Genomic DNA, 15,094 nt, shown 5'->3' with positions numbered 1-15,094 from the left:
GGCTCAAGGCCGCCTCGCCCTCGCCACGGACCCGCTGTCCCTTTCCTCTGCGGCAGAGCCCTCTCGAGGAAGCAGCCACAAACCTCCCAAAGCGGAAAGCCCTGGTCTGCCCGCCACAGGGACACCCAATCCTCGCCCAGCAGGCACCCCGCCCTTCCAGGCCCAGGCTGGAGCCTGGCTGACTGGGAGGCCTCTGGCCAAGTCACCGCCCATGTGGCCCTAGCAGGCCAGGCTCTGCCTGGGATCGAAACTGTCAACTCCAGCCGGCTGCGCGTTGTCCCGCCCCCACATGGCGACTGCTCTGGCTAGCCCAGTTTGGGGCCATGCCCCTCCCGGGGAGGGTTGGGCTGCACAGGGGGCTGGAGGGAAGCAACACTAGGGCAGCGGGTGCAGGGCAACTGCAAGGTCAAGCGCAGGCTACTGTTTACACAGGGTTCTCTTAGTGCTCAAGGCCTCAGAGGGCTGGTCCTGATGCGGGATCAGCTGTCATGAGTTTTTCTGGAGAAGGAACAGAGAGATAAACCCGTGATGTGAGCAGGACTGTGTCACTTAGGAGAGGGCAGGACGGCATTGCAAGTGGGGTCCACTGCATGCGCCAGTTCTGGGGTGAAGAAGGACGCAACCTGTTTACTTGGCCAGTGAGATTCGGAGAATTACCACCCAGAAGCTGGGCCTCGCTGCTGTTTTGGAAAACAGGCCAAGCTGCCTGAGTTACCCCCAGATAGGGGGTGCCTTTCCCCAGGCCCCCAGGAACAAATAGGCTTGGCAGTTGGGTGACTACAAGGCTTCGGGATGGAGAGCAGAGGCTGGGGACTCTAGATTGGGGGGTCCACGCTTAGGCCGTGAGGAGGAGGATGTGCAGAGCTGGGGGCAGAGCCGCTGAGGTTATGGAGCTTTGCAGTGTGGGGACAGATTTTAGGCCGGGAGTGGTGAGCTCAGTGCCCAGGAAGACCCAGTCTGGCCTCCCCAGCCAGCACGTAGCAGGTGCTGTCTTGCCAGGACTCTGGGGTTTCTGGGTCCCCCTCACCCATCACAACTTGTAGTTTGTGTACGCCCACAAAGGAGGAGTCACCTTCTCACATTTTCAGGCATACCTGAGAGCTCAGGGGCCTATGGGAGCCAGTGAGGGAGAAGGGTGAAGCCTCAGTCCAGGCTCCTGCCCCACTAGGCTTGTGGCTTTGACGGCCCAATTTTCTCATCAGGAAGATGGGCAATGAAGGGCCCCAGTGACTGGCTGCTCACTCCTCTTAGCAGCTGACTGTGCAGTGCCCACACTGTGGCTTCCTGTACAGCAGTGCTTCCGGAGGCTGGGGACTCTGGGCTGATCTGAGACCTGGGAGGGCTTCATCCTCAGAGAGGCCTTGTGCCCAGCCCCCACAGCCATCTGACAAATCTGCATATCTGCTGTATGCCACCTTCTCCGCCTGCTCTGGACAAGCCCATGTCTGCCCAGACCCCATTTGGGCTGTGCCACCCCTGTCCAGTACACAGCCCCAGTCAACTGCTTGCTCAAGTGCCCTCTGGGGATGTGATTCCAGTAGCCCCATTTGGCCTTAACTACTATTAACTAGTTATCAGTTCCTTGATATGTCAGGTTGGGTGTGTGCCCTGACCCCCTTGTTCCCCTTCCTCTCGGAGGACTGGATAGGGTCTACTGTACTGATTCCCTTACAAGAGGAGCTGGCCGGTAGGGCAGGCCTCAGGGGCCAGCTGAGGGACAGAGCACTAGTACTGGCCTCCCTTGGGACCCTCCAGAGGCCCTTGTAGGCAGGAGGGCTCAGTGGAGCTCCAGGCCTCTCTCCCAAGAGAAAAACCTCATCCCCTTAATGGACCTACAGGAAAGGCTCACTCTCTCTGCACCCTGTGCCCGCTGGTCTCTGGGAGGTGAATATTCATCCACCTTTGTGCACACAGACCTCTGCTCCACTTTCTCTGGGATAGTCTCCATGGAAGAAATGCCCTGTAGACAACCCCAGTCCTTGGCTGGCTGTTCTCTAAGTACCAAAGTTGGCAAGAGGGACTTGAAAACTTAAGCCTACTATCGACATTATTTTCTGTACTTTACAATTTAAGAGTTGATTTTCCATCAACATTTGTAAAACCAAAAATTGAAATTTCTTTTTTTTTAGCTTTTAAATTTTTTTATTTTAAAGATGTAGGGTACAATTCAGGGTTAGGTATACAAATATTCATTATGCAGGTGCCCTTGTTGATGAGGCGTGCCCCCCCTTCCCAAGGCAGACAAGGAACTCAAATGTTCAAATGTACTGAAAAGAAAAAAACAAACAGCCCCATTACAAAGTGGGCAAAAGATATGAACAGACAATTCTCAAAAGAAATGAAAAAATGCTCAGTCTCATTAGTCATCATAGAAATGCAAATTAAATTTGCAACAATGCTGGGCTAACAATACCCCAGCCTTGCCGTAGCTGCAGTGATCACATGCTTAAGGGCCACAACTGGCCATCTGCTCAGAACTTCTGGACAGGCCCACTATTGAAGGAAATTCTCAAGGAAAGCCAAATTTTAAAGGTTGTAATAAATACCTACTTTTTCAATGTGCAGAAGTCGGCACACAAACACCAAGATCAGGAGCAATCAGAAAAGCATGACATCAACAGACAAAATAAAGTACCAGAGACTAAACAGAGATGGAGATCTGCCTAATCGAAAATCCCAAACAGCTATTGTAAAGAAGCACAATTGAACTCTGGAAAATACAGAGAAATAATTCCATAATTTACCAGAGACATTTAGTAGACTGCAGTAACTTTTCAGTAAAACAGGAATGCTGAAGTTGAAAAATATGATGAATGAAGTGAAAAATGCAATAAGCTATATCAATAGCAAAGGTGGAGAAGCAGAAGAAAATATAAACTCGAGCACAGGTTATTTGAAAATATAGTTAGGCAAGAGGTAACAAAGAGTGAAAAGAAATAAAAGCAGTGTGTGATCTTTATGGGATAGCAGTAAAAGAGCAGATGTGTGCATCACTGGTGTGCCAGAGGAAGTGGAAAAGCTAAAAGGGCACAAGATGTATTTAAATAAATCATAGGTAGGATGCAGTGGCTCACACCTGTAATTCCAGCACTTTGGGAAGCCTAGTTGGGAAGATTGCTTGGGACCAAAGGTTTGAGAGTGCAGTGGGCTATGATCACATCAGTACACTTCAACCTGGGTGACAGAGTGAGTCTGTCTCTAATAGTTATCCCAATAGTGAGGACTAAACTCTGACCCTTTTTTTCTCTTATCCAAATTCTACACTAAGAGGCTTAGGGAGTCATACCCCATAAAGACTCGCCAGTCAGGGCTTTATTACCATATATACTAAGTTTGCTCATCCAACCTGACTTAATGGATAAAACAGGAACTTAAAGTATTTTATGGCCATGCAAAGGTGTCTCTTGGGAACTCCCAGACATGGAGAACCTTCTAAGACATGTTTCTCTTCTCTCTGAAACCTGACACACAGAGCACTTCATCTACAAAGCAACTATCTTTGATATTCTCTGCCCCCTTGTCTCAACAGACACCTCCTTTACTGATTTATAAAATTCTTTAGATAGGAACCATAAATGGTCAGTCAAGACAAACACAATAATAATTCCTAGACATCCTGTTGTTCCTAGCCCTCAGACCCTACTATCCCATATAGCTATCACAGCTGGGGAGGACCACGGCCCCTTCCTGTGGACCCTGCTCACAGATTAGGGTTATTACACATAAAGATCCCCAATGTACTGGGGGAGGCCCTGGGTGGGATTGAGCAGAAATGATGCTTCAGCATAAAGGTCAACCCCAAGAATCCTCCCAAATGGATTTGGATTTGGGGGCAACAGGAGAACACAGGGTGAGGGTTTGAACTCTGGGATGGACTCTGCAGCTCTGTTAGGAAAGGGATGTGTAGCCAGGTACAGGTTCCTAACAAGCCTAAGAGGAAAGGGGCACCCAGTAGAGACCATGAAGCCAGAGGTGAGTTTTTGGCTTTCCTGCCTCCCCCCCATAGACATTCTGCAGCAAACGTTCTTCACAAACTCAAACCAAAAATTAAGATAAAAAACAAACCAAGAGATCCATAGATGAGTCAGGCTAATAGGGGTTTACTGGGAGAATCTGGTCTGATTCAGAGACAAGCTGGTCCTATGAGTCTTCAGGGCCAGGTGAGGAAACTGAGGTCAGAGAAGGGCTCCCAGGACCTGGATGGGCAGCTGGCATCAGGGCAGAGGCGGCTCTACTCACCTCTATGGCTTATAAATCCCCTCCCCAATTCCCGCACCAAACTTCCCCACCAGGCTGCCTCTCTGTGCAGCTGCCAGTCTGGATATGGGGTGCATGCCCTTTGCCCAAGTTGGAAGCTGGCTTTCACAGGGGGCAATCTCTCTGCATGCCCTGCCATTCCCTTCTCTCTAAATTATATAAAATTATTTTTTTCTCATAAAACTCTACATTTCACCTTGGCATATTTGATGTATAATATTATATTAGAATTAGAATTCTTTGTTGCCTTAAATTCTAGTGAAAGCCTAGGAGGTTTTCATTGTTGCCTTAGATTTCTTTGTTGCCTTAAATTCTAGTGAAAACCTAGGAGGTAAGAAATCCTGAGTTGTGTATCAAACATTAGTATTTTATCAATGAGACTATTCCATAACTCTTAAAAACATGTTTCTCCAAATCATAACCTCTTCCCAAAGGAGAGTGCCCCAAGTATCTAATGAGCATCCAAAACAATTCCAATATCTCAAATCACACAAAAAGTTCACCAATTAGCATAATCTCATTCATAGTTACTGAATTCATTTTTAGCAGTTTACTTGATTACTTATGCAAACTGAGATATTAGACAAAGCTAACCATCATTTTAAGTTACTTCCTGGTTAACCATTTCCAAAGCCTGTGACCATCAGGTGTTCACAAGGACATTTCTGTTGATCACTCAGACAATTCAGCTATTTTCGTTCAACCAACAATCTTAAGTTCATTTTATTTGTCAAAAAGAATCATACAAACAAAGATCATTCTGGCCTTGGCTAGGTTTATAGTTTTATAATCTTTGTGCCAAACCCCAACACCTTAAAATGTCTGGCAGATACTGTATATTTCCTTTCCATCAGTACTTTATATCACACAACAGGGTGAGAGCCTTTTTCTTCCTCTTGAGAATTACTTTTAAAAATATCGATTATGTTCATAATTATGATAATGGATAAATTAGGAATAAATTCACAATATGATTTTGTGTTTTCCAAAAGAACCCCCAAACGTCTGGCAGAGACAAACATAAAACTTTAATTAGTAAACCCAGAAAAAAAATGTACACTGACAGACTAATTTATGAGTACTCATTTATTTATAAGCCAATGTGGTGGCATGCTAGACACAGTACATAACACACATGTATATATAGATATGTCTAAATATACCTACATACAAATAAACAAAGATCTAATTGCTTTTACCTCAGAACTCTGACCATGAAATAGCAATACAAACACCACTTTGAAAAAAATAGCTGGATCAAAATTACATTTCTGACAAGACTGAAACTTGTTCACATGGCTAAACTTTGTCCTGACTGGTAATCTAATACTGGCTGTGGACCAAAACTTAGATAAAGCAGTTTCCACGGCAGTTGATTTTGAAAATTATTTTCTCTTTTTTTCATCTTCCAATGAGGTTTTAATATTTACAGTTTATCTTGAACCAGCTGAGTTGTATAAGAAAAACAAAATCTGGACTTCTGGCATGATGGTGACGGGGCAACCTGGTCTGTGAAACCCTCTGCAAAGGAGAACTGCAGTGGGTCTCTGGCTCTCACCCCGGGCTGCGGACCCCAAAATCACAGCCTGCTCTTCATAAGGAGCTCAGCGGTTTTCACCGCTGGGACATCGCAGCGGACTGTACAACCACTGCAGCGCAGACGCCACCGCCACTATCACTGCCGCAGCCGCCGCTGCCACAGCCACCGCAGCCACCGCCGGTAGCACACCGCACCACACAGGCCAGAGGCAATCCACAACTTCAGTCCTTGAAACCCCTAAAGGAAGATCTGCTGGGATCGCTGCCACCTCTCCCGCGACCTAGATGTGAGTCCCCTACCTATGCCCTGAGGCAGGCATCCAGCCCCAGTCTCTGTTGGTTCCTGTCCGGCCCCACGCACTCTGGGGCAAGCAGCTGAGAGAGTACCACCTGCTGGCGATTCAAGGTAACAACACAGAAACAGAGAAACAAGCTTGAAAAAGACAGGCCAGAGTGGTGAACGGAGGGTGATCTGAACTGTCCTGCACAGCAGACCAGGGGCAACTGACCCTAACTGCAAACTAACTGACCAGCTTGAAAAGAAAGCTAGAAATCAGAACTGAAAGAACATTGGACTTAAACAAAAAGTCCCAGAGTGTGCTTCATTGATTCACTTAGTTTAATGACTTAATTATAGTCTTACTGTATTGTTCCTTTTTCCCCCCTCTTCCTTTTCTTCTCTTTTCTTCTGCCTGTAAACCATATCTTTGTATAGAGGAACAGCACACCAATAAGGGGGTTGGTTAGCTTGTATGTTAGCATCACTATATGTTTTATTTTTTTTGTATGGGAATTGGTTCATCAGGAGCTGTGGTCTATTGTTTTTATCTGTTTCAGTATAGGTCTCTCTCTCCATTTGTTGGCACACATTTGTTTCCCCCCTTACTCCTCTATCTCTCCACCCCCCTCTTCAACCCACTGTCTGCTCCATTCTCTTCCCTCTGCTAACCATATTTTATTTCAGGGAGTAAACCTACAGCCCCACTGCACGGACAGATTCCAAGGCAGTGGGAAGTGGGTTCCAGATTATCCACACACCTGTCAGCAAATACCAGGACCTGCAGATAGATTTTGAATCACAGCTCCCCCCTTAAGTAAATCTCAAAATGGCAAAAAGGACCACCCCCAACCTACAGTGCAACTCCAGAATTGAATAAAGTAAGAGGGCATACATAAATAGGAGATTGAACAAACAGAAGTAAAACCAATCCCTTTACCCCTGAATAACAGAATTAAAGAAGATGGTGACGTGGAGGGAAGGAAAAAGTAGGGAGGGGGAAAAACCGCACAAATGAAGAAAAACAAAAGAAGACTATAGGTCTCACACAGACCCCTGGGAGATCAGACACTGAGAAAACAGATTCTGGAACACAAACATTGAAGAGCCCCCAGAATGGCTGGTCATATGCAACAAACGAAGACATCAAGGCATTAATGGAGAGAATTAAAAAAACTGAGGAGAAACAAGAGGAAAATAGGAAGGAGCTGATGTCAGAAATAACAGCAGTAAAGAATAATGTGATGGAAATGAATAACAGACTAATAAGCATGGAAAGCAGAATCAGCCAAGCAGAAGAAAGAATCTCAGAGCTCGAAGACCAAAACACAGAACTAACCCAAACTGTCAAAAGCACAGAAAAGAAGCTCAAAAAGACAGAACAAAATCTGCAAGAGATGAATGATCACTTCAAGAGACCAAACCTAAGAGTAATTGGGCTTCCTGAGGCAGAAAGAGAAACAGAAGCCACGCTGGAACAAACATTTCATGAAATCATTCAAGAAAACTTCCCTCATCTTATCAAGGATGAAAAATTCAAACACAAGAGATTCAGAGAACCCCTGCAAGACAACAAATGAGAAGACCAACTCCCAGACACATAATAATTCGCCTAAACAAAGTAGCTATGAAAGAAAAAATCCTAAAGGCAGCAAGAGAAAAAGGCCAGACTACCTACCAAGGAAGACCAATTAGAATAGCAGCATATTTATCCACAGAAACCCTTCAGGCTAGGAGAGCCTGGAGCCCTATCTTCAAAGTTCTAGGATAAACAATTTCAACCAAGAATAACCTACCCAGTGAAACTAAGCTTCATTACTGAGGAAGAATTGAAATCTTTTCCAGATATCCAATCCCTAAGAACCTATGCTACCACCAGGCCACCTCTACAAGAAAGACTTAAGAAAGTACTGAACACAGAAGAAAAAGAAAAAAGAACAGCAACATTATTCACAAGAGTACAGGCAAAAGACTAAAAATACACATGAGTCAACTCCAGAACCCAAAGAAAGACAACAAACAAACAGGAACAACTTTGTAAGAACCTTATGACAGGGATCAACTCTTGCATTTCAATTATTAGCCTAAATGTGAATGGACTAAATGCACCACTGAAAAGACACAGAATGGCAAAATAGATAAAATATCATCAGGTAACAATCTATTGCCTTCAAGAGACTCATCTCACTAGAAAGGACACCCACAGACTCAAAGTAAGAGGATGGGAAACAAACTTTCAGGTGAACAGAATACAAAAGAAAGGAGTGGTAGTGATCTTAATTTCAGACAAAATACCCTTCAAGTTATTAAAAATCAAAAAAGATACAGAAGGCTGCTACATAATGATAAAAGGCTCAATCCATCAACAAGAAATATCTATCCTAAACATATATGCACCCAACATAGGTGTGCCAACTTTCATAAAGCAACTTCTAGGAAAACTAAAGAAAGATATTGACTCTAACACCATCATAACTGGGGACTTTAAAACCCCACTCACAACCCTAGACAGATCATCAGGACAAAAAATCAGCAAGGAGATCCGGAACCTAAATGTGACTTTGGACCAAATGGACTTAATTGATACCTACAGAACACTCCATCCAAAGACCACAGAATATACATTCTACTTATCACCACATGGAATGTATTCTAAGATGGACCACGTAATTGGCCATAAATCAAGCATTAGCAAATTTAAAAAGGACCGAAATTCTACCATACACCTTCTCGGAATAAAAATAACATTTATTCCACAGTGGAATAAAAATAAACATTGACACCAACAAGGTTCCCCCCAAACCCACAAAGACATGGACACTAAACAGCATGATGCTAAAAAACTCCTGAGTCAATGATGAAATCAAAACAGAGCTCAGAAGATACCTGGAAACAAATGAAAATGAAGAAACATCTTACCAAAACCTCTGGGACGCCTTGAAAGCTGTAATAAGAGGGGAATTTATATCCCTACAAACACACATGAAGAAAATGGAAGGAATACAAGCCACCTAAAGAATCTGGAAAAGCAAGACCACAAAAACCCTAATTTCAGCAGAAGAATCCAGATCACCAAAATAAAAGCCCAAATCCAGGACATACAAGATAAAAATATAATACAAAAAAATCAATAAAACAAAAAGCTGGTTCTTCAAAAGGATAAACAAGATTGATAGTCCCCAGCTAGACTGACCAAGAAAAGACGAGAAAAAAATCAAATAAGCACAATCAGAAACACAAAAGATGAAGTCACATCTGACCCTGAAGAAATACAAAAGATCATTAGAGACTACTACATACACCTGTATGGAAACAAACCTGAAAACCTTAAGGAAATGGAGGACTTTCTGACATCACACAACCTACCTAGATTGGAACAAGAAGAAATTGAGACCCTAAATAAACCAATAACAATCAAGGAAATCGACTACGTAATAAAAAAACTTCCTACAAAAAAAAAGCCCTGGTCCAGATGGCTTTCCAGCAGAATTCTACAAGACATTTAAGGAGGAGTTGATACCAATCCTACTGAAGGTATTCCAGGCGATTGAGAAAGATGGAACTCTCCCCAAATCATTTTACGAAGCCAACATCACATTGATGCCCAAGACAGGTAAAGATCCAACAAAGAAAGAGAACTACAGGCCAATATCTTTGATGAACATAGACGCTAAAATTTTCAACAAGATCCTAGCAAACCGAATTCAGCAATACATCTCAAAAATCATCCATCATGACCAAGTAGGCTTCATTCTTAAGATGCAAGGCTGGTTCAACATTCATAACACCATAAATGTAATTAAATACATCAACAGATGTCAAAACAAAAACCACATGATTATATCATTAGATGCAGAAAAAGCTTTTGACAAAATCCAGCACCCCTTCTTGATAAAAACCCTTGAACATCTAGACATATGGGGAAAATACCTCAAAATACTAAAAGCCATCTACAAGAAACCCACAGCCAACATACTCCTAAATGAACAAAAATTAGAACCATTTCCATGAAAACTGGAACAAGACAAGGATGCCCACTCTCACCCCTCCTGTTCAACATAGTATTGGAAGTCCTGGCTCAAGCAATCAGAGAAGAGGAGGCAATCAGGGGTATCCAAAGAGGAAAAGAGGAAGTCAAGTTATCTCTCTTTGCAGATGATATTATTGTGTACTTTGAAAACCCAAGAGAATCTGTCAAAAACCTCCTTACACTGATAAAGGCCTTTGGCAAAGTCTCAGGATACAAAATAAATGTACAAAAGACAATCGCATTTCTCTACACTAATAATAAACAAACAGAAACCCAAATAAAAAACACAATTCCATTCACAATAGCCACAAAAAAATTGAAATACCTTGGCATTTTCTAACCAGAGACGTGAAAGACCTTTACAATGAAAATTACAAAACACTGCTCAAAGATATCAAAGATGACACAAACAAGTGGAAAAAATCCCATGCTCATGGATTGGAAGAATCAACATTGTGAAGATGTCCTTTTTACCTAAGGCAATCTACAAATTCAATGCAATACCCATCAAATTACTAGCAACATTCTTCTCAGACCTAGAAAAGACAACACAGGAATTCATATGGAAACACAAACATCCAAGAATAGCCAGAACAATCCTCAGCAAAAAAAACAAAGCAGGTGGTATCACATTACCAGACTTCAAACTTTACTATAAAGCTGCAATCATCAAAACAGCTTGGTATTGATATAGGAACAGGCACATAGATCAATGGAATAGAATTGAGATTCCAGAAGCAAAACCTCAATTTCTCAACCAACTCATCTTCAACAAGGCCTCCACCACCTACCACTGGGTAGAGGAGAACCTATTAAGTAAATGGTGCTGGGAAAACTGGCTGACCACATGCAGAAGATTGAAACAGGACCCCTATCTATCCCCATGCACAAAGGTTAACTTCAAATGGATCAGAGACCTAAATGTAAAACCTCAAACCATAAGAACCTTAGAAAATGAAGGAAATACCCTCATGGAAATCAGAACTAGCATCCAATTCCTGAACAAAACCCGAAACCCACAGGTCATAAGAGAGAAGATAGACAAGTGGGACCTTATTAAACTGACAAGCTTCTGCAAGGTCAAAGAAACCATCAGGAGAGCAGGGAGACAGCCTACAGACTGGGAAAATGTATTTGCCAACACCAGGTCTCACAAAGGCTTAACATCCTGGATCTACAAGGAACTAAAATGTGCTGAAAAGAAAAAAACAAACAATCCCATTATCAAATGGGCAAAAGATATGAACAGACACTTCAAAAAAGAGGACATCTGAGCAGCCAACAAACACATGAAGAAATGTTCAACCTCACTAATCATCAGGGAGATGCAAATCAAAACCACACTGAGATACCACCTAACTCCAGTCAGAATGGCAATTATCAACAACTCAAAAAATAACAGCTGCTGGAGAGGGTGTGGTGAAAAGGGAACACTTCTACACTGTTGGTGGGAGTGTAAACTAGTGCAACCTCTGTGGAAACCAGTGCGGCGATTCCTTAAAAGCTCTAAATATCAACCTCCCATATGACCCTGCAATCCCCCTACCGGGAATATACCCTGAAGAACTCAAATCACTCTATAAAAAAGATAACTGCACACATATGTCATCGCAGCATTGTTCACAATAGCAAGAACCTGGAAACAACCATGCTGCCTGTCAAAAGAGGACTGGATTAAAAAAATGTGGTACATATACATGATGGAATACTACGCAGCCATAAAAAAGAACAAAATCATGAATTTTGCAGCAACCTGGACAGAACTAGAGTCTATAGTACTGAGTAACCTCTCACAGAAACAAAGATCCGAGTATCACATGTTCTCACTCATATAATGGACCTCGAACATCCAACGTAATACTATAAGAAAATGACTGACAGTACTGGGAAACTATGGGGGGAGGGGGATGGGATTAACAGTAGCAAATATCTGTCTGGGGAAGAGGAAACACCTCTTATCAACAGGGTATCTGAATGAAACATAATTGTACACCTAACCCTTAACTGTACCCCACATAACCATAATAAAAAATATTGATTTAATTAAAAAAAAAAAAAGACAAAAGAACATACAAAAAGTTTAACATTTTGCCTGGCTAGAGTAAGAGTTCAATAAATGATAGCTAGTACTGCAGTTTTCATTGTTACTACCATTGTTATTTAAGTCTAATCATTCCATTTCTTATGTATTGGAAAACATAAATTATTTTACCTGAGTCACCTCTTCTCTAGACTAAAGTCTCTTTACTAGACTTTAAGTTATATGAGGATACAAGGTATCTGTCTATGTATTACCCCACTTCCATGCATAGCACAATGTATGGCACATATATAATGGGCACAATAAATATTATTATATAAAAAAATAAGGAACTACTGACATAAAATAATATGCAATTAAATACTGTACAACTATAGAAAATGTTGATATAAAGGTTTCTAAAATATATAAATTTTGAAAGTATATTAAGATTAATTAATGTGTACAGTAAAATACCTTTTAAGTATACAGATATATAAAATGTCTACAAGGATTATCACTAAACTTTTTAATGATTATATTTCTGTGAAGTGGGAATCACAGGTTACTTTTCTGTCTTTAAATGTCTGTGTACTGTATGGCATACAAGGGGCACGTATTACATTTATAATTTTAAAAAGGAAGACAGTAAAATTATTCAGAATGTAAAATTTTCCATTATAAATGTAAACTTATTAAATGAGCCAAAACACACACAAAAAATAAATAAAACAGGAAATCAGTTTTAAAAAAAAGAAAAAGAAATCTCCAAGTAACCTTAAAACAGTGAGTTACACCTCAACACACATAGCATAGTAACAGCAGATTTAAAGCAAGCAGAAAAGGCAGGAGAGAAGCATAGAGCTTTAGAATATTCTGCTTAGTGTTATAGTGACAGGTTAACCAGTTGTGCTCTGGATTTTCACTGCTGTAATTTACCCATCAGTTTTAAAATGTGCACACAAATAAATGGCCTTAGTATGTAGCCAGCTATAGTCCCAGGAAAAACCTAACACATTTTCCAGGGCAACAGGGTCACAGACAGAGACAGACACAGACAAGCATACACAGTTTCAGATTCAGATGCTGTGTTCTGAGACTGATTCCCAATGAAGGAACTCGACAACAAGTCCTGAGACCTTGTCTTGACCACAGATGGCCCCACAAGCAACTATGTCCAAAGAGAGCAGAGACCAAGTTGTGTCACAGATGACATGCATGACCAGAGGCACCAATAGCAGCTAAGTCCAAAGGAGCAGAGTCCAAGTGGTACCACATACGTTGCACATGGCCCGATATCCCGAGGGGCTAAGTTCCTATGCAGTAGAGCCCAAAGGACATCATGGTGGACAAACGGCAACAAGAAGTTTTCCAGATGTACCTCTGATGGGCTTACCCAGATCTCAAGATTGTTAGCTTCTTAGAGATCATCCTCCTTGCACCTCTGAAACACAGTAGGTAGCTAGTGCCACAGAGGTGAAAGGCGGGAGATTCTCTAAGACAAAGGGGTCCCAGCAGCTGCTGGCAAATCCCTGAAGTCCCAGCCATGGGGCCAACGAGACATGAGCAGCAAGGGCTTACAGGAACCATTGCCCCATTGATGTAAGCCAGGAAACACACCATCTGTAATGCACAGCATCCCTGTACAGGTCATCAACTTTGTTGCAGATCACAAGTTCTGCAATTCCTAACTCTCAGGCTGAAATACACAAGCATGAGATGTAGTACAAGAAGGGGACTTCATTCCAACAGCCGGCAGACGGGGGGCTCATAGGCCCATAGGCAGGCTCATGTCTCAAAAAAGGCATTTCACACATTTAGGTAAAGGACAGTGACGTTTAAGGGTGGGGAGGAACGAGGAACATCCGGGAGTGGCACAGGGAGCTGACCTTGCTTCAATGATTACGTCGAAGCATCTCTCCATCTGGAGACTTACTCAAATGGCCATGTCAAACTGTTGTCTAGCTGGAGACTTGCTTCAATAGTTTTCTCAAATCATCGTCCACATGGAGGACTGGCTGATCTAGCACTAACTGTGAACATGGAGAACTCTGCTGCAAGGTCTCCAGACACAGCTCTGATGTGGACAGTCTCTGGGATGTCCCAAGCAGGCACGCAACTAGATTACAAAGGCGAACCAAAGCTTTAAAGTGTGGGCTGAGAGAGAAAACACCATTTCTCAAAGGTGGAAGTGGGACTTCTCAGTTATATGAGGAGAACATCTGACTTTCCCCATGGTATCCTCATCAATCGTTAGAGATATACGGCCATAAAAGAGAATCCTGCATTTCAAACGCCTAATCGGCTGTAATCTTTTAGAGAATAGAATTGTCCCATACAGTAAAAGTTCGTGAAACTACATTCACAAGAGCCATTCAATGTTTTGTTTTGCTTTGTTGCCACGGGTGCTAAAGGCCCACAAAACCACGCATTAAAACCACATCTACGCCTGCTTTCATAAAGGCTTATCGATAGCTTTTCATTTAATATCTGCCTTCAGATGCATCAGGCTGCATCTTTCAGCGAATGGAAGAGTCCGGCGCCGTCCGGACAACGTTCCTCCAACATCCTCCCGTCCCGGACCAGCAAGGCCCCCTGGGGGAAAACTCGTGAGGCTTAAACTGAATCTGAACCCCAGCCCTGGCCCCAACCCCCTAGCCTAACTCTCTGACCCCACCCCAGCCCTAACCCTAGGCCCTGGCCCGAGCCCGAGGCCTGAGCCACTGAGCCACTGAGCCACAACAGCCCGAGCCCAAGCCCGACCGAGGGACTCGCCGAGTCAAGGGTCTGCAGTCCCCATCCGAACCTCCACCAAAGGCCAAACACGAATAACCGGAACCCGAACCCTCCAACCCTGCCCCAAGCAGCCTTTCCAACCCCAAACCCTGCACCTCCGACGCGAACACCCTCCGACTCAGCGCGCAGCCCAGGCCCCAAGCCCGACCGCCCCATCTCTAAGGCTCCTCCTCCG

General features: G+C 43.1%; 1 pseudogene; it reads left to right on the top strand.

Moving 5' to 3' along the window:
• LOC103263354 overlaps positions 1–15,094 on the top strand; it is a 27,029-nt pseudogene that overhangs the window by 4,295 nt on the left and 7,640 nt on the right.

Source organism: Carlito syrichta, unplaced genomic scaffold (assembly GCF_000164805.1).
Source record: "Carlito syrichta isolate Samal-C Ts95f unplaced genomic scaffold, Tarsius_syrichta-2.0.1 Scaffold304950, whole genome shotgun sequence".
Taxonomy (NCBI): Eukaryota; Metazoa; Chordata; class Mammalia; order Primates; family Tarsiidae; genus Carlito; species Carlito syrichta.
This window is presented reverse-complemented; position numbering and strand designations above follow the sequence as displayed.